General features: G+C 51.5%; 1 pseudogene; it reads left to right on the top strand.

Annotated features, from left to right (window-relative positions):
• Positions 1-7632, top strand: part of LOC139000948 (sulfotransferase 1C4-like) — a 37296-nt pseudogene extending 29664 nt beyond the window's left edge.
• Positions 7633-25465: the final 17833 nt, after the last annotated feature.

Genomic DNA, 25465 nt, shown 5'->3' with positions numbered 1-25465 from the left:
CAGACTCAGAATGCTGACTATCAAATAGCCTCCCAAAACTCTAGACATTCACACAAGTATATCAATATACTTGTGACTTTGTCTTTTTAAAAAACTGTATCTGGCCCATGCTGTTCTCCAGCCATCTCTTCTAATGGAGTCACTGTTCATATGGAAGGAAGTTAAATGTTGATCCTCTAATTAGACATTAATTGTACTCTACAAGGAGGAGCCTAAGTGATTTTCTGGTCAACAGGTTGGGATTTGGGTTCTTATTTATTTGGTTTGCTGTTTGTTATGGTTAGACATTGTTCAAGCCAGAACATTAATTCGTCGGTTGGACACATCCTCGTGGGTCAGACCACAGAGCTGCCTGACATTGTCCAGTTGGCCCTCAGGTGGTGACAGTGAAAGCAGTATATTGTGAAGCACAGCGAACAATAGTGGGAAATGATTAGAATCATTTTACATGCTTGGAACAAGATAATGCGATGCCCTCACCACGGACCCTGAAAACACACCTTCCCTTCTAACTGCTGCCTCCGTCTTTCCTGGAGAAAAACTGACAGGTAAAGAGCAACAGGAGTTCTGAGTGACACTCTGGTCTTCAATCTACTTCCTTGGAAAGCTCTTCACTTATTAAAGGAAAACCCTTCTCTTCTTCCCAACAACCACGTGCACGCGGCTCTGAGCCTTTCACCTCCCAACACCCACATCCGGGATCCTCATCCGAAAGACGGACAGACGGACGGATGGATAGATGGATGGACAGACGGAGCTTGTGGGCACTAACCAGCGCGAAGCGGCCTCACGGGCTATTTCTCTCCCCCCTCTCCCCGCAGATAATCTATGTGGCAAGAAACCCCAAGGACAACCTGGTGTCTTACTATCATTTCCACAGGATGAATAAAGCGCTTCTGGCCCCCGGGACCTGGGAGGAGTATTTTGAGAGCTTTCTGACTGGGAAAGGTATGAGCATTCAGCTCTGAACCCCTTTCTAAGCCTCCAACACCATCAAAAGGGTCATTTCCTGAGGACCCATGGGACCTGCCTTCTTGGATGTGAGGGGATCACCACCTGACACTGGGAGCTCTCTCCTTGGTGGAGTGTCAGCTGGTGAGTGGGACTCACCCTGTTCCCCGTCCCATTCGCCTGGCCCTGTTCCCATCCCATTCCCCTGTCCCTGTCCCTGTCCCCATCCCATTCCCCTGGCCCTGTCCCCATCCCATTCCCCTGGCCCTGTCCCCCGTCCCATTCCCCTGTCCCCCGTCCCATTCCCCTGTCCCCCATCCCATTCCCCTGGCCCTATCCCATTCCACGGGCCCTGTCCCTGTCCCCATCCCATTCCCCTGGCCCTGTCCCCATCCCATTCCCCTGGCCCTGTCCCCCGTCCCATTCCCCTGTCCCCCATCCCATTCCCCTGGCCCTATCCCATTCCCCTGGCCCTGTTCCCCGTCCCATTCCCCTGTCCCCCATCCCATTCCCCTGGCCCTATCCCATTCCACTGGCCCTGTTCCCCGTCCCATTCCCCTGTCCCTGTCCCATTCCCCTGGCCCTGTTCCCCGTCCCATTCCCCTGTCCCCATCCCATTCCCCTGTCCCTGTCCCCATCCCATTCCCCTGGCCCTGCTCCCCGTCCCATTCCCCTGGCCTCCATCCTATTTCCCTGGCCCCATCCCCACCTTGTCTTGCAGTGTGCTGGGGCTCTGGGAAGCCAGAGACCAACACCACATCCTCTACCTCTTCTAAGAGGACCTGAAGATGGTGAGGGGCGGTACGTTCCTATTTGACCATGAAATATTACATCATAGCGTAGCGGCTGCATCAGGGAACAGGGAACAGAGAACGGCTGCATTTCACTGGCGACAGCTGTCCCTGTGCGCAATGCACTGGGCTGTCCTGGCTCCTGCATCGCGTCTCCCGCAGCCCCCGGCTGCTGGTCCCTCACCTCGCCTTCCAGCACATGTATTTTAAATTCTGCTTAGGAGGGAAACGTTTTTATAACAGATTTTTTCCATTGAGGAACATCAATTTCAAGAAACAGTTTAAGAAATGATGGTATAATGGGAAAATACTGATTTAGAGTCAGAATTATTGAATTCAAATTCTAGCTTTACTGCCAGATATAAAATATTGAGAGTGAAAAAACACAGAATCGTTTTCTATGTTTTGAATCGAGATAATTGAGGTGTAATATAGTGTTAGTTTCAGGTATACAACAGGATGACTTGATATTTGTACACCTTGCAAAATGAGCACCACAATAAGTCTACTTAACATCTGCACCAAATATAGTTATAATTATTCCTTATAGTGCAGCTCCTCTCAGGTATGCAACGCAGTATCATTAACCACAGTTGCCTGCTACACATAGGACTGACTGAGCGGACAGCTGGGCGTCTGTCCCTCTGACCCCTCACCCACTCCGCGCAGCCCCGTCCTGCCCCTGCACCCCCAGTCTGTTCCCCACGTCTATGAGTTCTTCTTTTGTTTTAAATTGCACTCTATGGTTTTTCAAAATAAATAACTTATTACATTTCTAATATTCTAATACACAGGCAGTCTAACCTCAGAGTCCCTAAACCCTTTTACATGTTCTGTGGTCTTATTGTGGAATATTCCCTGAACGTAGTCACACAAAGCTCAGTTTTCCTCACTCTTGCTGATTCCTACTCTGTAGGCCAATTAAATTAAGCACTTTCTGTTGTCATTAATCTTCACCCAAGTGTATGTTTTTTCCCATTGGCTTTCTGAGAGGGTGGGAGGGAGGGGGAGAGAGAGAAACATAGATGTGAGAGACACATGGATTAGCTGCTTTCCCCACGTGGCTTGACTGGGGCCGGGGATCCAGCCTGCAATTGAGGTACGTGCCCCTGAGCAGAATCGAACCTGTGGCCCTTCAGATCACAGGCAGGGGCTCTAACCACTGAGCCCCCAGCCTGGGCAAATTAAACATCCAACCTTTTAAAGCAGAAGCTCATCATAAAGCAAAAGATACAGTCTTGGGGTAAACTCCTCCACTTGCCCTCCCCCCACTCCTTCTAGAAACAGGTACGTCCCACGGCCACAATCTCCCAGGGCTCTGCCTCCCTCTGACGAGAGAACACTGCTCCCTAGGCACTGAGACACCTACGCACTGGTCAGACGGGCTGGGCCTGGAGTCGTCAGCCATGAGCGCCTCTCAGTCGCCTCCTGAGTGCAACAGGTCCTCTCCATCCTCTGCCGCACAGCACTGTCTGGGCGCGTTTCTGTCAAAGTCAGAGCCAGCAGCAGCCTCCCCCGTCAGGCCTCCATCGCCTGCCCTGTGCCTCCGTGGTATCTTCATTCTCATCACCAGGCTACAGACTCTCCCTGCTGCACACGTGGCCGACCAAGACCTTCCAGGAACGGCCCGAGCAGGACATTTGGAAATAAATTTAGGGCAGCATTCCCACACACTGCATCATACTCAGCAGTGCTTCCATCTCAGAACAGGAAAAGCTTAATAATTATGGTCAATTTTTCTTTTTCTTTTTTTTAAAATTTTTTAAAAATTGGTTTCAGAGAGGAAGGGAGAAGGAGAGAGAGAGAAACATCAATGATGAGAGAGAATCATTGATTGGCTGCCTCCTGCATGCCCCCAACTGGGGATCGAGCCCGCAACCTGGCCATATGCCCTTGACTGGAATCAAACCTGAGCCCTTCAGTCCTCAGGCTAACACTGTATCCATTGAGCCAAACCGGCTAGGGCATGGTTAATTTTTTAAAAAATAAATCTTTATTCTTCAGATTATTACAGATGTCCATCTTTTTTCCGCCCATAGCTCCCCTCCACTTGGTTCCCACCCCACCCAATGCCCTTACCTCCAGCCACTGTCCTCACCCATAGGTGTAAGATTTTTTTTTTTTTTTCATAGGTGTAAGATTTTTGTCCAATCTCTTCCCGCACCTCCCACACCCCCTTCCCCCTGAGAATTGTCAGTCCACTCCCTTCCTATGCCCCTGCTTCTATTATATTCACCAGTTTACTCTGTTCATCAGGTTTTTTATTCACTTAATTTTTAGATTCACTTGTATGTATAGATATGTATTTTTTTAAATTTTGTTTTATTGCTTAAAGTATTACAAAGAGTATTACATAGGTCTCCTCCCCCCAACCCCCCTTGAGAGTCCCCTGGTCTCCCCTACCCCCCAGTGTCTTGTGTCCATTTGTTATGCTTATATGCATGCATACAAGTCCTTCGGTTGATCTCTTACCCGCCCCCCCCAGATATGTATTTGTTGTTTATAATTTTTATCTTTACCTTTTTCTTCTTCCTCTTCTTAAAGAATACCCTTCAGCATTTTATAAATCCTGGTTTGGTGGTGATGAACTTCTTTAGCTTTTTCTTGTCTGTGAAGCTCTTTATCTGACCTTCAATTCTACATGATAGCTTTGCTGGGTAGAGTAATCTTGGTTGTAGGTCCTTCCTATTCATCACTTTGAATATTTCTTGCCACTCCCTTCTGGTCTGCATGGTTTCTGTTGAGAAATCAGCTGACAGTCGCATGGGTACTCCCTTGTAGGTACCTAACTGTTTTTCTCTTGCTGTTTTTAAGATTCTCTCTTTGTCTTTTGCCCTTGGCATTTTAATTATGATGTGTCTTGGTGTGGTCCTCTTTGAATTCCTCTAATTTGGAGTTCTCTTTGCTTCCTGGACTTGTAAGTCTATTTCTTTCATCAGGTAGGGGAAGTTTTCTGTTATTATTTCTTCTAATAGGCTTTCAATATCTTTTTTAAAAAATATATACTTTATTGATTTTTTACAGAGAGGGAGGGAGAGGAATAGAGAGTTAGAAACATCGATGAGAGAGAAACATCGATCAGCTGCCTCTTGCACACCCCCCACTGGGGATGTGCCCACAACCAAGGTATATGTCCTTGACCGGAATCAAACCTGGGACCATTGAGTCCGCAGGCTGACGCTCTATCCACTGAGCCAAATCGGTCAGGGCAAGCTTTCAATATTTTGCTCTCTCTCTTCTTCTGGCACTCCCATAATTTGGATGTTAGTATGTTTGAAGTTGTCCCAGAGGCTCCTTACACTATCTTCATATTTTTGGATTCTTTTTTCTTTTCTGGATGGGTGTTTTTTGCTTCCTCGTATTTCAAATCTTTGACTTGATTCTTGTGACCCTCTAGTCTGCTGTTGGATCTCTGTATAATATTCTTTATTTCAGTCAGTGTATGCTTAATTTCTGACTGGTCCTTTTCCATTTTTTTTTTTTTTTTTGGCATTCTCATTAAGATCCTTAAAGGTCTCACTAAGTTCCTCCTCGGAAGTTTGTAGAAGATTCTTGAGTAACCTTATAACTGTGGTTTTGAACTCAAAATCCAGTAATTTGCTTTCCTCCATTTCTTTAATTTGTGACATGTTTGTCTCCGTATTTTAGTTGCTTCCCTGTGTTGATAGTGGCTTTGTGTGGTAGGTGTCCTATTGGGCCCAGTGGCTCAGCCTCCCCAATCACCTGAGGTGGACACCCTTAGTGCACCCCTTTGTGGGCTGGGTGCACAGTCTTGTTGTAGTTAAGCCTTGATTGCTGTTGGTATGCCTGGGAGGAAATGACCTCCAGGCCAATTGACTGCAAGGACCCACTGTGTCTATAGTGGAAGAACTGCTGTGCTGGAGACACCCTTATGGGGCAGGACTTGCTTCAATGGGTCTTTGGTGCTCACTGAGTCTGCCTCTTGAGTGTGTCACTTATGGTATCTGACCACTGGGTACACACACTGCCTCCTGGATCTCCAAGGAGGTGCAAATTCAACCAATGTGTGAGTCCACCTAGCAGGAGCTACCGTGAGATCTGCAGATTTCTCCTCTTTGTTTGGGGTTTGGAAATTTTGGAGCTCTCTGACCCAGCTGCAGTTTGTTAGGTTAGGCTGCAAAAGGACAGGCAATTCATTTGCATCGCTGCACACAGCTTGGGTGGGGTTATAAATTGGGTGGGGCGGGGTCTCAGAGAATCACCAGGGTGGATCAAACAGCGATGCCTGTCCGTCAGCCATCTCCAGGTCCCCACGTCGCCGAGTCCCCAAGTCCTGTGCCCCCCCAGTAACAATGATCCCTGCGAGCAGTTCTGCAATAAAGCCACCCTCGCTTTCCGACCCGATGCCAGACCCTCCAGTTTCTCCCCGTAGGAGTCTGGGTCCCCAGAGTCTCGCCGGAAATGAGCTCAGTGCAGTCCGGAGCTTATATCTCTCTTCCAGTTGAAAAAAACCGCATACCCAGGTGCATCCTAGTTTGCGTGCCTCCGTACCTCTGCTCTTGGCGCCTCCGCACCTCCTACCCAGCCTCAGTGCGCTTTTTTCTTTTCTTCTAGTTGTAGAACTTCCACTCAGCCAGCTTTCCCGTGATTCTGGATGATAGCCCTTTTGTCTTTTAGTTGTAGTTTTAATGTGGTTATGGGGGGTGGCAGGTACAGGTATATACCTTATGCTGCCATCTTGGTTGTCTATGGTTAATTTTTAAAAATCTGTGTCACTGTATTAAAATGAGTCATTTCTGGAAAGTTGAGCATTTGGGAGGCAGTATTGTTTTTTATTTTATGTTATTTATCACCATTATTAATTTAATGCAATATTTTTTAAACTGTTTTATATCAAATCTTCACTTTTCTTTTCACTCTGATCACAGAACCCAAAGCATGAAATCTGGAAGCTGGGAGAATTTATTGGGAAAAAGCTGGATGACAGCATCCTGGGTAAAATTGTCCATCACACTTCGTTTGATGTTATGAAGCAAAATCCCATGGCGAACTACTCGGCAGTCCCCTCGGAGGTCATGGACTGCTCGGTGTCTCCGTTCATGAGGAAAGGTGGTTCTCTCTGTGCGTCACGACCTTGAAAGAACTGTCGAGGACCCCAGAGCCTGTGGGGAGGTTTCTGTGGATAAGACAAGGTCCATAATAAATGATACTGGGGAAGGAGTATTTAAGAGACCACAGACGAAATGAAACCAATGTGTAGCCACAACTAGAGAGTACGGTTTAGTGCCTAAACCCACCGCCTTATCTCACTCCCCTCCAGAGTTCTCAATAATAAGGTGGAAATACACTTAGGTCCGATGGAGCAAAGCATCTATGGTATAGATGGCTCTATGCTATCTGACATGCAAGAGGACAGGGAAAGACAGGAGAGCCCCCAGGCCTGCGGTTTTAACGTGGTGTCCCCCCCTTTTACCCCCGCCATAATGTGGCTCAGGGGCAGCAGGCTCTCCTGGCCTCACAATCAGACAGATGTCCTCTTCCCTTCAGATGGAAAGGGATGGGCTGGCAGGAAGAATGCCGAGCCCAGCCCTGCCCTCCTGCAGGGTGAGTGGACACCGCATACAAGAGCAGGACAGAGGGCACACAGTCCTCCAGTAGCTCTGACTTCCACGTCTTTTCAGGGGCAGTTGGAGACTGGAAGAATCACTTCACTGTGGCTCAGAACGAGAGGTTTGACTAAGACTACCAGTGGAGAATGGCTGGGACAAGTCTAATTTTCCACTTCCAGTTCTAGAGAGAGAAAGTGTTCAGTTTATTACCCAACTCACTGGGCAGCAACCCATAGCAGCTTCCTTCCCAGACCACACAGCATTGGGCCCAGGTTCTCAGACCAGTTCTTTGTCATGTTAGCTTTTGTTCACTCGACAAAGAAAAGATTAGAGTTAGCAGTGAGGGGGAAGGTGGGGAGTGGGAACTGTGGGGAGAAGGTTCAATAAACTACTAGTTACAAACATGGCATTGGTACTAATGATCATTCTGCTAAATCTTACAGATCATGTGCTTGTTAACATTAACAATGCTCCAGTCCTCACATAAAAACACACTCGAGTTTTCAGATTAAGTCTTGGTTAAAGGTAGCATCTTTTTATTGATTGATTTTAGAAGAGGGGGGGGTTGAGATAAACATCAATTTGCTGTTCTACTTATGTATCCATTGGTCGCTTCTTGCATGTGCCCTGACTGGGGATCAAACCTGCAACCTTTGCGTAATGAAGACACTCCTTCTCTCTTCCCTGCACATGGGCAGCGTGCCCAGCCCCCGCGCCTCCTGCTCCTGAAGAGACTCCTGTCCCTCTGACTCCTCTACACTTGGTATAATATGCCTTTTTATTAATATTAAAGCATATTGTGCTGTCACTGGTCTGTCTATGTTGTCTTTCCTGTGCTTGTTTAAACTTCCTCTGTGTATTTTTCTCCAAGATAGGGACGACATACCTCATTGCACACTAAACAGCATGCACCCTGCACAGAAATAAGGAACTGGAAGAACATATCACTCAAGAAAATTCTAAAAAGCTAACTGTTTATATCCTAAGGAGCCCTAAAATGGCTCCTCTGTAGCTAGCTGTGCAGCACCGCGGGAGTAACCACGCGTGGCTGTGTGATCAGCATTTACACTCCAGCTCCTCACTCTCACCAGCCAGGTTTCCAGGGCTCAAGAGCATGTAACTGGGCCTATCATTTGGACAGCGCGTTTTTTAAATATATACTTTATTGATTTTTTTACAGAGAGGAAGGAGAGGGGATAGAGAGTTAGAAACATCGATGAGAGAGAGAAACATCGATCAGCTGCCTCCTGCACACCCCCTACCGAGGATGTGCCCACAACCAAGGTACATGCCCCCTTGACTGGAATCAAACCTGGGACCCTTCAGTATGCAGGTCGATGCTCTATCCACTGAGCCAACTGGTTAGGGCCACCATTTCTTCTTTTCAGTAGGGTCAAGTTTCTAAGCTTTCTAAATCTCCATTTTCTGGTTAATGAAAAGAAAATAGGATTCCACTGAGTCTCCTATCTACTTACTCCAAGACTTCCATGAGGATCAAAAGATGAGGCACGGGAAAACACTTCACAGATATTTGGTTCAAGTGTGAAAAGTTTCCATCTGTGTTCCTGGAACTCCAAGGAGGCTAGTCACTAGGGACAGGAAGCTGGGCGTTGCTACCTGACATCATTACTTGGCAGCCACAGCCACCGTTTCCAGGATGGGCTGGGCTATGGGCTGCATTTTGTGCCACGGGGTCTTGGCAGCGTCGACTGTGATTTGGTGGGGTGTCACTCTGGGGTGGTGGTGGGCCCTGTGTCCCACTTGGGGGAAGCCACGCGTTGCTTTCTGGGTGCCAGGTACATGGTGTCATTTCTCTGTGCACTTCACGGCAGCTCCTGCATTGAGCATCTGCCCCCTGGTGGTCAGTGTGGGTCATATTGACCGGTTGGAAGGTGGGAAGGACACTTAGCATATTAGCCTTTTATATAGATAGACTAGAGGCCCGGTGCATGAATTTGTGCATGGGTGGGGTCCCTCGGCCTGGCTGGCGATTGAAGTCCTGGGGTGGGGGGGACCTGCTGGCCAGTGGCAGCAACCCCGGAAAGTTGGCCAGCCGGCCCCCCAATCATGGCCTATGGGGGGCGGTGCCAGCCGGCAGGGGTGGGTGCGGGAAGTTGTCTGTGGGAGCGCACTGACCACCAGAGGGCAGCTCCTGCATTGAGCGTCTGGCCCCTGGTGATCAGTGCGCGTCAGAGCGACTGGTCGACCAGTCATTCCAGTCATTCGGTTGTAACGGTCACTTAGCTTTTATATATATATAGACTAGAGGTCTGGTGCACAAGAATTTGTGCACTCGGGGGAGGGGGTGTCCCGCAGCCTGGCCTGCGCCCATTCACAGTCCAGGACCCCTTGGGGGATGTCCACCTGTCAACTTAGGCCCACTCCCCAGGGGATCAAGCCTAAGCTTGCAGTCAGACATCCTTCTGGCAGCCAGGGAGCCCTTGGGGGATGTCCAACTAAAGGCTTAGGCCCCCAAGGGATCGGGTCTAAATCGTTAGTTGGACATTCTTAGTGCTGCCACAAAGGTGGGAGAGGCTCCTGCCACTACCACTGCGCTGGCCAGCCATGAGCCAGCTTCTGGCTGAGTGGCACTCCCCATATGGAAGTGCACTGACCACCAGGGGGCAGCTCCTGCATTGAGCGTCTGCTCCCTGATGGCCAGTGCGCATCATAGCAACCGGCCATTCTGCCGTTCAGTCAATGTGCATATTAGCCTTTTATTATTATATAGGATGTCCCTATTTCCCCTTTTTTGCCCCCTCTACCCAGCTCTTGTCCCCCACTTCTCTCTGGCCATCACCATACTGTTGTCTGTGTCCATGGGTTGTGCGTATATTTTCTTTGGCTAATCCCTTCTTTAAATTCACTTCTTTAAATTTTTATTTTCAGATAAGTGCTTATAACTGCCCTATTATATATTTTCTATTATATCATTTAGAATTAAGATATTTTTTAATTGAACCCTTGTGAATTTTAGCACAATTTAATAAATTATGCTAGAACCAATTAGGATATTTTTCATGTAATGCAGATACATTTCAATTAATATTTTATTAATTTTTAATTTTTTAATATTTTAATTTGAAATAATCTCATTCATGTAAAAAAAACCTATAAAATACTACAGCATATTATATGTACCCTTCACCCAATTTCTTAGGTGTTAATAATTTAAACATAACCATTATACAACTAACAAAATTTGGAATATATTTTTCTTATAATCTCTTTAATGTTACTTAATCCATTTACTTTGTTTTTATTAATCTTCACCCAAGGATATTTTTCCATTGAATTTTAGAGAGAGTGAAGGGGAAGGGAGAGACACATTGATTGGTTGCCTCCTGCATATGCTCTGATAGGGACTGGGGATCCAGCAAGCAACTAAGGTACATGCCCTTGACTGGAATTGAACCTGGGACCCTTCAGTCCATGGGCTAATGCTCTATCCACTGAGCAAAACAGGCTGCAGCTTAATTCATTTACTTTTAATCTATATGTGTCTTTATATTTAAAGTGAGTTTTTTTTTAATTCACCCTCATAATCTGTCTTTTAATTGGTGCATGTATGCCACTGACTTTCAGAGTGCTTACTGATAGAGTTACTACCATATCGGGCGGAAGACTGAGGGAGGGGGAAGGAGTCAGGGGAAAGGAGACAGAGGGAGGAGAAGGGAGAGAGGGGGAAGGAGAGGGAGGGAGGAAGACGGAGGGAGTGGGAGGCTCTGGATATGGAACTTTGATATTTAGATGTTTGAATGTGAAAAAGTTGATTGTCATTGTTCTCATCATGATGTCACCGCAAACACGGAGTTGTCTCAGACATGTTCTGTCTGATACATGTGATTGATGGTTAAGGCTGCGCTCGCTGCCAGCAGCCCTATAACTGGCAAACCTCTCATGTGTTCCCTGTTATGCCCAGAGTTCGGGGTCCCCAATAATTCACCACCAGGGAGCCTCTTCCCATGCAAAAGCAAAGAGTCGTTTATTCAAACCCAGGTTTGGCTCCCGGTCTCTGTCCGACGCAGCCGTGAAAGGAGAGAGCGTGTCCCGGGAGAACAAAGGTTATATAGGGCAAGTTATTTGGGTGGGCTGACGTGAGTTACAGAGATTGGTCATTTAGGTCAGAAGGGTTAGGGAGTGAGGTGACCAACACATTCTGAAGGTTAGAGCCGTCCTCCTCTACAGCCTTATTAGGACCTGAGCTGCATTTCTGGAGCTTCATTGGTCCATTCAGGTAGTGATTGGGGGAGTTAGGACAATACCAGCATTCTTGCAGTCACTCTCAGAAAAGGGGGGGGGGGGGGCTTGGGCTGAGGGCCCAGCCTTTGCAAGACAAGATAGAGGAGAGGGAGGAGAGTGTGTCTCTGCTCTGTCCTTGAAAAGGGAGGAGGGCATGTTCCTGCTTTGTTCTTTCATTCCCCTCAGGCTGTCCCAGGGCCTTGAGCCAGGACCCTGGGCAGACCTCCACACCTGGGAGCATGTCCACAGCAAACCCACCAGCAGCAGCACAGACGTGGGGAAGGCAGGGCACCGTGGGGGGAGGGGGCCCTGTGGGGTGAGTGCTTGGGTCCAATCCCAGCAGGTCCAGGGGTCCCCAAAGGTGTGGACGGAGTCGGCGAAGAAGGAATGACATGGAGACTGGGTTCAGTTCATCAGCATAGCGAGGTTCTCCCTCCAGGATCTCCAGCCAAGTTTTGTCCAGCGAAGTTCTGGCCAGGATGTCCAGCGAAGTTCTGGTTAGGTTCTCCAGCCAGGTTCTGTCTTGGATCTCCAGCCAGGTTCTGTCTAGGTTCTCCAGCCAAGTTCTAGCCAGGTTCGGTCGTCAGGTTCTGTCCAGGTCCTCCTGCCATGTTCTGCCTCTAGGTTCTCTAGCCAAGTTCTGTAGCCATGTTCTGTTCTGTCCAGGATCTTTTGCCATGTTCTCTTGCTATGTTCTGTCTCTAGGTTCTGTCTCTAGGTTCTTCAGCCAGGTTCTCTCGCTAGGTTCTGTGTTCTGTTGTCTTGTTACATCTGTATTTATACCAGTTGATTTTAATCCTTTCAACTTCCATTCCAAAGGTTAGGGTGTTTCTTATCTCCATTCCAGGGAGTAAAGATTATGTAGCTTAAGCGTGATTGTTCGTAGTTAAAGTGATTAACTACCTGCCTGGCACTTAGTTAAGGGGTTTTATTCCCTCCCTAACTTCAGGGAAAAATCCTTAGCTGGGGAAACAACCTTTCTTGGAGAGGTGACCTTGGTTAAAACACATAGCGCCAAGTGGAGCAAACATATTAAGAACAGTCTGCCATATACGCCAGGTCCCTTGAAATATATGTTGTGCAGATGTTTTTTCTCTGCAGCGACTGTGTCAAGCAGCAAGGATGGACCGGCTCCCGGCAGGTGAGAGCTGTGGACCGAGGGCAGGTGCCCCTGTGCAGCCCCCGAGGGACATCCAGGGCAGCGTCTGCCACTTTCCCAGGGAGCCTGCCCGGGAGGCCAGGGGCCGGGGCTGGTGCGGGCGAGGGCTGCACCCCAGGGAGCAGGGCCGGGGAGCCTGCGATCGGAAAGGAGAGGCCGCTGCTCAGACGCAGGCCTGTCCTGCAGTAGCGGGGTTGGGGGGGTAGAGGGCGGCGGGGGGGCCTGCTGCCAGCAGCCACTTCCAGGCTCTGTGGCCACTGCAGTGCGATGGCCAAAGGCAGACCTCCGCCGGGGCCTTGTGTGCCGGGGAGGGGGCGGCCCGCGGGGCTCCCCTGCTCACACCTGGTGTGTCCCTGCCTGTGCAGGGCGAGCATCCCTCCCGGCGACCCGCCTCCGCCCGGTCCCACCGCCCAGACCCCATCTCCCTCCAGGTCCCGGGCGCCCAGGAAAAGCGCATCAGACCCACAGACGCTCAGCTGAAGCGCTAAACACTGGGAACCCCAGAGGCAGAGCCGCGCTCTGGGAGTGTTATGGGTTGGCTCAACGAGATAGACCACCGACTCAGAATTTAAATTTGAAAGCCGTTTATTAAGCTGGCCAGCTGACCACAGCCCGTACCTTCCCCCTCTGGGAAGCCTCGCGGCATGTGGCAAAGAGCAAGTGTGCATTATGATTTTTATAACAAAACAGTGTTACCTTAGAAGCTCACAGAAAGTTCATAAGCACAAAGGGGGGTAAACAGAGTCACACCTGGCTGGTCTAAGACAATCTAGCAATTTTTCTTCCATGGTTCCTAACCCTGCAACTCCCCTCCATTCATCAGTCCCTCCTCCCAGCACATACACAATCCTCATATCCTGGCAACACAATCCTTCTCCATACGTCAGTCCCCCCTCCCAGCACATTCTGTAACATTCTGTAACCCTTCCATGGCGCAGTCCCTCACCCTAGCACATTCCCTACTGGTCTTATGCCCGAATCAAATCTTTGATTCAGCGCCCTCCTCTACGTTATGAAATTGAGGAGGCATTTGGCAATGTAGGGGTCAAGCCGCCGGGGAAGAGTCTGGCATTTGATGGTGAAGAATTGGCCAGGGTCTCGGCCACTGACATAGAGTCTTAGTTCCCATGTCTTTCTCCTTCCCATTGGTCAGTTCACCAGGCGAGAGGCATGAGGAGGACGGGGTTACAATTTCCAGTGCCTCTTTCCTGTGACTTTGATGGCGGTTGGAGTGCTCAGCACCACCTGGTAGGGTCCATCGCATCTAGGTTCCAGGCTGCCAGGGTCGTGACGTTTCACCCAGACGAGGTCACCCGGAGAGAAGGCAGGCTGCGTTGGACTGGTTCTCAGTGCGTCCTCCTCTGGTAGGGCTCTCACCACCCGTTGTGCTGACGTGGCGCTGCTCTGCAAAGCCTGTAAGGACTTAAGCAAACTTTGGGTAGACGGCTGGGCAATTTCTTCCTCCCTTAGGCGGGGAAGAAGAGGTGGCGGCCTACCAAACATAATTTCAAAAGGGGTGAGTCCTTTTACATACGGGGTGCACCTAGCTCTGAGGAGGGCAAAAGGAAGGAGACTTACCCAGTTTTCGCCAGTCTCTAATTTTAACTTAGTTAATGTTTTCTTTAAGATCCAATTTATTCTCTCTACCTGTATGCAATTTAACTCTTAGGGACTTAACTATGGATTGTAACATTGGCGATAAACGCCAGGCCATCGTCGGACCCCATGTATAGTGGCAGGCTAAACCAGGGGACAATTTCAGTGAGGAGTTTTCTAACTACTACCTGTGCTGTCTCTGCCTTGGTTGGGTATGCCTCAGGCCAGCCAGAGAAGGTATCAATGAAAACCAGCAGGTACTTATACCCTCCTTGTCCTCCTGGTATCTCGGTGAAGTTCACTTCCCAGTGTTCTCCGGGTTTCTGACCTCGGATTCGCTGTCCCGGAGCGGCCACAACAGGGGCCCTTGGTTCACCTGGGCACACACTTGGCATCTTCTAGCCAACTCTTGAGATATTTTCTGGAGGGATGTAAAATTCTCTTCCCAGTAGTTCTGATAGCTTCATTCCCCCAGGTGGGTGCTCTGGTGGGTCCGGGAAGCACTGGTCCGCCCCAGGGCTTCTGGCATTATAGGCCTCCCATCTGGCAGAATTAGCCATTCAGCCTCTCCTTCCCGGGCCCTTAGTTTCTCAGCTAGCCTCTGCTTCTCTGGCAGATGAGTAGGCTTCTCTGGGAGCCTTTGTGCTGGCAGGGCTATGAGAACTTCTAGGGGCCCTACTGGTCTTTTAGTCAATTCCCTGGCCCCTATATGGCTGCCAGGTGGTTAAGTATCTCAGCAGCCTTTTCCTTTCCTCCTGAGGTCAGGAGACTTCTTTAAGGTGGCTCCCGTGTCCTCCTGTAAGGGCAGTGTGAGGAGATATATCCCTGTAGTCCCTGGGTAGGACTGGCAGGGCCAGTGCTGGGGCGCTTACCAGGGCTTCTTAGATCTCTCCTGGCTCCTCCTCATGTGCCCCCCGCTACCGGGTACCTTCCTCTATGAAGCTGCTCCCGTAGTCCGTGTAGAGAGTCTCATCCGGATCCTGCAGGGCTGCCACAAGGTCCTCACAGAGGGAAGTGAGGGTAGTCAGTGTCTCCTCGCAGTCAGGCAAAGGGGCCTCTGCCTTCTCGTCAGGGAGGAGTGTGGCAGGGTTCAAGGCAGCTGTTTTCAGGAAGCTGAAATGTTTACTCTTTTTCTCTTTCTCTACCAGAGGGCCTAAGTGAGTGCTATGAGTTCCACAAGGAAGTCCACCTTTTGGCCCCCCACTGTCAGGGTTATTCTGGGCTCTTGGGGGCCAGCTGAGCCCCAACAACCCCAATCCACCTCCTCCACCAGCATGGGAGGGAGTCGGTTCCCCCGCACGTTCAGGGCACTCCCTTTTCCAATGTCCTTCCTTTCTGCAAAATGCACATTGATTTTTCCCAAGCCTAGGTTGAACTCCTTTTCTTCCGCGAGGCTTTTCTTTGCCCTTGTTGTCTCTCCGGCCCCTTGGGCCTTTTTCCTCATTTAGGGCCAGGAGGACCTTGGCCATCCGGGTGTTTAAACCTGCTGTCGGGTCCTCCTGATTGTCAAAAACCTTCTGGGCCACCTCAACCAACTTAGAGGTTGATTTCCCCTCAAAGCCTTTTAACTTTTGTCATTTTTTCCTAATATTTGGGGCCGACTGGGAAACAAATGCAACATTGACAGCCCTCCGACTTTCCAGGGCATCAGGGTTAGGCCCCTGGACTGTCTCTGTCACCTTAGAGAGGTTTGTGGGTCTCCAAGCAGCAGCTCGGATGCCCCCTAATAGAGTCTGGCGATACCGATCGAGAGCCTCCTTTCCCCTGTCACTATAGGGGTTCCAGTTTGGTTGCCTGGAGGGAAACACAGCCTTCAATCTGTCTTTTATTTATTCTTTCAGAATGGACTAAAGGAGCTTTATTTCCCTACAGGGTCTTATATGTCACAGGACCTCACAGGGTCTGTAATTCCTGGAACAGAGGGCTAGTATTCACCACTTTATTAACCCCCTCTGTTCTAGACAGGCCTTCCCCAGTTTCCTACAGTTGAGGTTTTGTGCCACCCCTGACATGGGCATGGTCACACAGGCCTGTAAGACAGTATACAGGTTGCTAACTGTCAACTGTCTCTCAATAGAGACCAAAATTTAATGGGTATTCTTCTTTGCCCACCTGGGCAACTGCCCTCTCGGCAGCTAGACACCTTTTACTTTTTGGGTTCATTCCACATAGCCTTTTTCCAGGACAGTTTACACATAGGCCAGTTCTTTCTAGCCACAAATACAGTTTGTCCAATTTCCTTAAAATGTATTCTGGCACAGGAGAAAGTTGTTTTGCTGTACATAGGTAGCTTAATCCCTATACAACTGGGCTTGGACCTCTGCCTAGCAAATTGCAGTCTATAAGTTCAATATGCAGCCTCCGGTCCTCCTAACCCAACGATTTTTCGGCCAGTCTCTGAGTCAGACTTCTCCTCTCTTGGAGAATTTCAAAGTCCTGATGGCTCCCAGGTCTAGGGAGAGTGCCCTTCTCTGTTTATTAGTTACAGGGCCCTGCTTTCCTTGTCTTCCCACCAGTCCCCTTTATGGCAGAACAGTGACCAGGCCTCTTTGAAGGGAATGTACTGGAAGGGGATATCAGCCCCTCCTCTTCCAGCAGCAACAGGTACTAAACCCTTTCAGTACATTTGCAAGCAGGGAACTTTTACTAACTCTATCTGCAGCTTTCATAGATCTCAGGCTTGCTGCTCTATTCCTGGGGCTGTAGGAAGGCTAGTACCAGTCACTGGCTTACGGCTTAACTGCTGTAGCCTGCAAGCCAAAAGCCCAAGTACTTTCTCGCTGCTACTGCTGCTGCTGCTTCTTTTTTTTCTTTTTTTAGGGCCACTGCAGGCAGCTCAGGCATCCAGCCTCCCTTCTTTGTTCATTCACTCCCCAATCTGGTCTGGAGCTGGGAATAACGCCTTGGTCTGCCTTGCTTCCCCAGAGGGCTGCCTGTCTAGCCCCAGATCTAGAGGGCCGGCCTGCTGTAGGAACTGCAGGACTGGCAGATGTCGCAAGGTCCTGGAGGTTCTCCCCCTCTCTCCCTGAAGGACCGGGGGAGCTTTTCCCTTCTGGGGCCCGGCCAAAAGAATTGTCTGTCTCTGTCCCAATTTTTCCTCGGGAGGCAAGCCCTCATTTGCCGGGGTTTCTTGGACAATATGTCAACCTAAACTTGAATATAAGGAATTTGATTAGGATGCCCCGGGCGGCCGTGTATGACGTAATGGACCCGGTAGGCAGTGGTCAGATCAAAAGACCCTGCATCCGGCCACCCTTCCTGGAAAGTGGGCCACTCCCATTCACAGAATCGCTGTAAATCAAAAGCATTAATATTATAACCTTTAAATTTACCCTAGAACTTCAGTTTAATACAGTAAATTACAACCTAGGTAAGAGCAGCTGATAGACAGAAATCTTTATTAACTAAGTGGGCTGATTCTCCTTAACAGTGAGCAAAAGACTCTGAGAAAAATAATTCTCGCAGCTGCCGAGAGACTTTGCAGACTGCCAAGGGGCCAGCCCAAACGTTCAGCCAAGCGTATCAACAGAAAGCAGGATAAATCAAAGTAGCTCTTACTTCACACAGACCAGTAATGATTTACACTTTCTTAATAGACCAGCCCAGGCTGGAGCTGTATCCAGTCTCCCTTCTCTGTAGTAATTTGGCCAGTCCCACACAAACAAACTTTGCACCGACCCCATGATGACCGGTGGCGAGAGACAGACAAGGGAAGGGGTGACCTGTTTTCACAGATCCTCACGCAGGTGCCCGCCTGGCCGCGTCCCTTGGGAGCTTAGATTCGTCGTAGCTAAGGTGCACCCGTATAAACCCCGGGCCTGGTCACCTCCACATGGGGGTGAGTCACCGTTATGCCATATGACGAATCGCGGAACCGCAGGTTGGGGCCCACTCGGACTCCGTAACCGAAGTCGTGGAGCCACATAAAGGAGAGGAGAGGGCAGGCCCCCTCCCTCCACACTCACACACTTTCACCAGACATTCACTCAGAGTTTAAACAATCCACCCAATTCCTAACCATTTCCTGATTCCTGAGGGAGCTCTATAGCTTCCCGGGAGGTGATCAAGCTCCCCTTCCACTCACCCGGAGTGGGCCTGACTGATAGGGGGTCGACAAAGATGACTGACCCTATCCCATTTGACAAAGACAAAGACAACAAATAACAAAGACAAAATAAATCAGCCAAATGCAACCTAAGGTTGCCCAGAACCTGCAGCTTGCTCCTTGGAGTCCTGAAAATTTTCAAAAAACATTGCAGCAGGGTGTGCACAGAAGCAGACAACTTCTTGACAACAAATACCAAGACAAACAAATACCAGACAGACAAACCCAGTGCAGCCTACAGCCGCACGAACCAGGGACCCTGGCCACCGTCGTGGCCGCGGGTCAGGACCAGGAGTACCGCTGCGTCCAGCCCTCCGTATAGGTCCTTCCGTGGGACGTCCCAATTCCTGTTTAACGACCGGTCCCTTACCTCTCTCGAGAGTCCAGGTGGCTCAGTTTCCGAATTGAAAGTTTTGGGTGGACTGGAGGCCTCCTTGGTAGTCATTCTCCACAGGTGTGGGGTATCTCGCTGAGTGCCCGGCGACAAGCGGGGGAGAGCCTCCTGCCCTGAATAGGGGGTCCCTCTCCTCCCTTCCGGGGGAGAGCCTCCTGCCTTGAATAGGGGGTCCCTCTCACCCCTGCCAGGGGAGAGCCTCCAGCCCTAAACAAGGGGTCCCTCTCCTCTCTGCCGGGTATCTCTCTGGGGCCTCCAAATGTTATGGGTTGGCTCAACGAGATAGACCACCGACTCAGAATTTAAATTTGAAAGCCGTTTATTAAGCTGGCCAGCTGACCACAGCCCGTACCTTCCCCCTCTGGGAAGCCTCGCGGCATGTGGCAAAGAGCAAGTGTGCATTATGATTTTTATAACAAAACAGTGTTACCTTAGAAGCTCACAGAAAGTTCATAAGCACAAAGCGGGGTAAACAGAGTCACACCTGGCTGGTCTAAGACAATCTAGCAATTTTTCTTCCATGGTTCCTAACCCTGCAACTCCCCTCCATTCATCAGTCCCTCCTCCCAGCACATACACAATCCTCATATCCTGGCAACACAATCCTTCTCCATACGTCAGTCCCCCCTCCCAGCACATTCTGTAACATTCTGTAACCCTTCCATGGCGCAGTCCCTCACCCTAGCACAGGAGCAGAGGGCACAGGCCCCCGCAGGACCACGTGACGCGGGGGGGGGGGGGGGCCGAGCTGAGGGGGGCTGGGGAAAGACGGCTTAGGAGGGGCGGGGTGAGGAGGGGCCCCAGGCGGAGGGAGGGACAGGGGCGATGGCAGGAGCGGCTCAGAGCAGAGGAGAGGGAGTGGCAGAGGCCACACACCGTGCGCGGCCTGTGCAGCAGCAGAGAACCCGGGACAGGCCCGCAATCCACGCAGGACAGCGCCTCGGCCTTGCTCCTCCCTCTGCTCTCTCTCGCCCTCCCTCCTGGTCACGCTTTTTATTTGCTGTTTAATGTCCGGCTGCGGGGCTTGGGGAGACTCTATCAGTGGTTCTCAACCTCCCTAATGCCGGGGCCCTTTAATACAGTGACCCCCAACCATAAAATTATTTTTGTTGCTACTTCATCACTGTAATGTTGCTACTGTTATGAATCCTAATGTAAATATCTGATCTGCTGTATGTGTTTTCTGATGGTCGTGACCCACAGGTTGAGAACCGCTGCGTGGATGCAGACCTTCATAGGCATGGCGGGGGGGGGGGGGGGGGGGGGCTGCCTTCGAGTGAACCCCCACCCCCACCCACAGTCCCACTGGCTGCCTCCCAAGGCGCCAGTCCCAACTGAGGCCAGGAAGGCAAGCCCGCACCCCCTTCCTGCAGCTGCCCCCCCAGGGCAGGGCCCCTCTGAGCCGAGACTCCTGGTCAAGGCGGGAGGCTCCCCCCGAGTCGCTATTCAGTCCATGGTGGGGCGGGAATCTTGTCCCCAGACCTGCGTCCTGCCCTGCCCACCCCTGCTCTCCAGGTCCTGGCTGTGGGGGACCCTGTGGTCAGGTGACCCTGCCTTTCCTTCCTGTGGGACATCCGTTGGCCCTGTCTTAACCGGGGCTGTAGTTTTCCACAACCTTTCACAGGGGGACACGGTCATAGACTAAGAGGTGTGCCAGGGAGTCCCCCACGTTCGGGATACAGTCCTGCCTGCCCCACTGCGGAGCAGCAGCCCGACCCCCACCGGAGACCTGTTGTTCCAGCCACTAGCGCCATCCTCCCCGTCAGAGCGGCTCAGCGGTGCCAGGAGCCCCACTATCCAGGGGCCCAATTCCACGGCCGGTTCATTGCGACGCAGGACCATGTGACTCGTCCCCACGGGGACAGGCAGGTCATGGCTGTCTGACTGGTCCTCACAGGGACAGGGAGGTCATGGCCGTGCGACTCGTCCCCACGGGGACAGGTGAGTCCGGCACCTCCACGCCTGCAGAGGCCGCTGCAGAGACATAAAGAAGGAGGTACTTGCGGTTTGGGCAGGAGAGTGATGGGCGCTCCCCCGGACCTGTGCATCCCGGCAATGCAGGAGCGGCCCCGCATCCTGGCTGCTGGCTTGTGGTCCGCGCTCCATCCTGGAGGCAGCACCCGCTTCCCGCCTCCCAGCTGCACGCGGCTGAGCGGCGAGGACGCAGGCGCTGGTCTAGGGAGCCCGCTGTTTCTCTGATGAAGCCGGGACTCCATGGCTTGAGCCCCTGGGGCAGCGCCCTCGCCGGGAAGCGAGCTGTCTGTGTGCAGCGCTGAGGAGCCCCCTGGGAGCTCTGAGTGGTGGTGCTGGTACCTGAGCTGTGGGCAGGGCGGCCCCCAGTCCAGAATCAGTGCCTGTCCCTGGGAGGAGTGGCTGCCCCTTCAAGACAGTGAATGTCGGCTGCGTTCAGTCTCCACGGTGACCCACGGCTCCCTCGCAGGTGGAAGGGCCATCCTCGGGGTCAGCTGACCTCAGTGTGGCTCTCTGCCCTGGGAGGGAAGACCATGATTAAGCCCGTGCACAGCTGCCACTGTGCTAGGGGCAGGGACCATGGGGGAGAAAAATTGCTAATTATCTCGCTAGAAAAGCAATATGTTATGATTAAACCCAGCCAGGTGTGACCTTGCTCATAAATTTTATGTAAACTTTTTACCCTGCCAGTACCAGGAACGGCTAATGAACCACTTTGCAGTTTGTTTTTCCTTTTTTAAAAAAATACTTTGAAGTATTTACAGATAAAAGGTCTTGCTGTACTCTCCGACGGCACTGCAAGCTGTGAGGCTCTTACGGGAGGGACACAGCTGGTAGTCAGCTGGCCAGCTTAATAAAGGCTCTTAAAATTTAAATTCTGAGTCGGTGGTCTATCTCGCTGAGCTAACCCATAACACCACCATGTCCCCGTGGCCCCTGTGCAGCCCCCGGGAGGGAGACTGAAGGGAGGGTCCGGCCTCCCCCACAGGCGGCCTTGGTGGTGGGTGGCTGAGACTTCCTGTGCCACAGAGCCCTCTAGTGGGCGTGCCGTGCAGATGCACCCACAGCCAGGCCTGTGGCTTTTCCTGCTCTGCCAGCGGGTCCCAGGGAACCTCCCACCCCAGGAGCTCAGAAGGGTGGACAGGGGGAGGCTGCAGAGGGGAGCGGCCCATTGGAGTGTGAGGCGTGAATTCACGCAGCTCAGTGCCTTTCACTCATGCCCGGCTGGCCTTCCATTTAACACCTTCTCATTTCATCATGAAATGCACTGCTGACCTCCAATTCTCACCCTCAGGTAACAGCTACTTCGAAACGTTCATTCGGCTGCAAAGTGAGAGCACTTGCCCAGCTGTCAGTCTCCCAGGACCGAACCCCCAGGCAAACTGCTTTCCAGACCAGCCTGTGGTGTGGTGGGGAGGGGCTGTCCTCCCGCAGTTCTCCCGCTCACCAGGGGCTCCCACATCTCCATCAGCGTCAGCGCAGCACTGCCCTGGGCTGGCTTGGCGACAGAGCCCCGCATCAGGGCAGCTGGCCATGCAGACCATCTGTTTAAGGGCTACCTGGTTGGAGCAGCACAGCCAAACCCCAACGTGCAAAGAGACTCGCCACTCATTTAAATGTACCCTTGAGTCAGGAATCAGAAATCTTAAGTTTTTTAAAGGAATTTGTGGAAATTTTATAGCATTTAACAAGGTGCCTGGAGCTGAAGACACATATTATTCCTCTCCCTGACCATGTTAAGGTGCCATGACATCGTGAATTGGTTGTCGGGTTCCCAGGGAGGGAGGGGCTGCGGGCTCCCCCAGGGGCTGGGGCTGGGCTCCTCCTGGGAAGCTGCCAGCAGAGGCTGGCCCTTAGGAGGCAGGTCGGTCTCCTCTTCCAGTTGCCATGAGGGCCTGAGGTCGGTGATGTCACCTGCGCTCCACGCCTGGAAGAGTGTTGGAAGATTTGTTTTCTTTCTTCAAGGCCTGATCTTCCCCTTCCTTCTAGGGACCTTAAAATGAAGGCCCCAGAACGTCATTGTCTTCAAAAGTGGGTGATGGCGTTTCTCATAGAAACAGCTGACTTGGGGAGGCCCCTGCAGACCGGCTTGGGAGACTTGCTTTCCCTCTGCCGCTCAGACTGGGCTGGGAACGGTCTGAGGGAGCATCAGCCCCCCCCCCCCCTCCCCCCGCCCAGGAGGGAACGCCCTGAAGTCGCCAGAGGCCTCCTCTGTCCCAGGGCCAGCGCTGCCCGCGGTTCCCAGGAGGCCGAGGCTGCGCCCACAACTGGCCCAGCGCCAAGTGTGGCGATGTGACAGGTCACCTGGGCTTTTGTAAAAAAGAAAAAGCAGGAACAAAGCCTTTGGTGTTTATAATTATGTGTCAGATCTCATGTATCTCAGAAATAGTCATTGCTGGGAACCCTATTTCTTGCAACTCTTTTTAAATGAACATTTTCTTAAAAAATAAACACCAGCTGTTGGGATGGCAAACATCTGTTTTCCTCACTATACTTTAAGGAGCTGTAAACTTTTCACTATTTATTCTCAGAAAACTATATAAAAAGGCATATGGCACTTTCAAAAATATTGTAAACAAATCAATGGAAAAATGCTAACTAAGCTTGATAGGAAAAAAATCTTAGTATTTATCCTATTTAGAAGAAATAGGCAATGACTTTTACAAAACAAACACTGTCTTTATTAAAGCAATAAATGAAAGATGTCAATTTACTGCCATTTTGGGTTAATACTTTTCCAGTTAGAATAATTTTTCTGTCTGACAGTGGAAATCAGCTAATCTCATTCCTGCAAAAGGCTCCCTTAAATGTTGTCTTGGGAACAAACACATAAGCACACACACAGACAAGCTGACCTCCGCCAACCAGTAAAAAACACACCAAGATGTTTTTCTGACCAGAATCCTCTTCCATTTATCACTTCTTATCAAGTCAACCTCAGAGAAATTAGGGGAAATGTTAGTCCCTAATGCAGGGTGTCCCCAAAAGATGCCCACACACTGACCAGCTGAGAGCTCAGTTCTGAAAGGACACGTGTTCACAGACGCTGCATCTATAGTCACTCAGGCCCTGACTGGTTTGGCTCAGTGGATAGAGCGTCGGCCTGCGTACTGAAGGGTCCCGGGTTTGATTCTGGTCAAGGGCATATATACCTTGGTTGTGGGCACATCCCCAGTAGGGAGTGTGCAGGAGGCAGCTGATCGATGTTTCTTTCTCATCAATGTTTCTAACCCTCTATCCCTTTCCCTTACTCTCTGTAAAAAATCAATAAAACATATTTATAGTCACTCAGTGCGTGCGTGCCCTTCCGGGACGCCCTGCATTGTGCTGGATGATGTAGTGTTTAGTGCTGGTGTGAACCTTACAGATATGAACCAAGGAGGGCCCGGCGTGCCTTCGCACCGTACTGTACAATTTACTTTTGCCGTAATTCAAAGAATGGCAGGCAATGCGACCGTTTTATCTGTCAGAGCGTCTGTCGGTGAATATGTGATTTTCTCCGCAGTGAGAGCCCGCGCTGTGACAGATGCTGCTCCGTGTCCCTTCTAGGCAGAGAGGGAGCTTTGTGAGACTGTCGCTGGGGGTGGGGGCTGTCCCTGGGGCCTGGGCCCACGGGGTTGGAGGAGGCCTGGTCGGTGCTGCCGCTGGACACCGGGTCCGGGGGCTTTGCTTCCTAGACTGTCCGGGGTCGGTGACACTGCAGTGACCTGAGGAGGGGACACGGAGGCCGAGCAGGTCTCCTAAGAGCTGCACGCATGGCTCCAGAGGAGAGACTGTGCTGGGACGTGGGGCGGGCGCCCAGGGTGAAGGGTGGGTGGTGCCCAGGCAGAGGGAGCCTGTGTCTCCACCTCTGGAACTCCTGGGTGTGGAAACTGCCTCAGAATCTCGCCTCCAGGCTGGACCAAGGACCTTTGTGTGAGCTCAGCACCAGCTCAGGTGCTGGACTCGGCTCATGAGCCCGGCCCCCCAGCCCCGGCCGGCGCTGATAGTCCTGCCAACGACACTCATGTGAAGAGAGAGACCAGCTGGGACCATACACCCTGAAGGCGCTGTCTCCTCTAGAGAGAGAGAGAGAGCACCTCTGTCCTCAACTCGTGCGGGACTCAGCCCCTGGCCTGCAGGCGCCTGCGGGTTAGTGATCTGATCGGGCGTCTCTCCCACAGGATTCACTGGAACCCCCGCTGTGCCGCCGGGGACCTGGGATGGGACTGAGGTGAGGCAACTGGGGCCTAAGCACTGAGGCATCTGATTCCTCGGCAGAGAAGCCTGTGCCAGGGAAAGGGCAGGCGTGTGCCAGGAGCCCGTCCTCCGGGGCGGGGGTGGGGGGGAACTGGGGGGTGAGGGGAGGGGTTAACAGCAAGAGCCCGGGGCCCTTTCTCCAGTGACTGGGCAGAAGCGTCCAGAAGGGAGCGGGAGGCGCCGGCAGACGAGTGCCCCCTCCGCCCCCCCCCCCCCCCCCCCGCCGCCATGAGACCTGGTTAGCCTCACTCGGGGGCGCAGACACCCCCAGCGGCCCCCCCCATCGGGCACCTCAGAACAGTCCACTGGACAGACAGGCCCCTCCCGAGAAAGGGAAAGGGGCGCAGGAGCGCCCTAAAGGGCTTGTCCGTATCCTCCGCCTGCAGCGCCCGCTCTCCTGTGATCACCGCCCCCCGCGCCCGTGCTGCTCAGTGTGACGCGGAGGCG

Source organism: Myotis yumanensis, unplaced genomic scaffold, assembly GCF_028538775.1.
Source record: "Myotis yumanensis isolate MYYU_CA2020_CCGP unplaced genomic scaffold, mMyoYum1.0.hap1 SCAF_48, whole genome shotgun sequence".
NCBI lineage: Eukaryota > Metazoa > Chordata > Mammalia > Chiroptera > Vespertilionidae > Myotis > Myotis yumanensis.
Note: the sequence above shows the minus strand (reverse complement) of the source record. Positions and strands in the feature narration are given on the sequence as shown.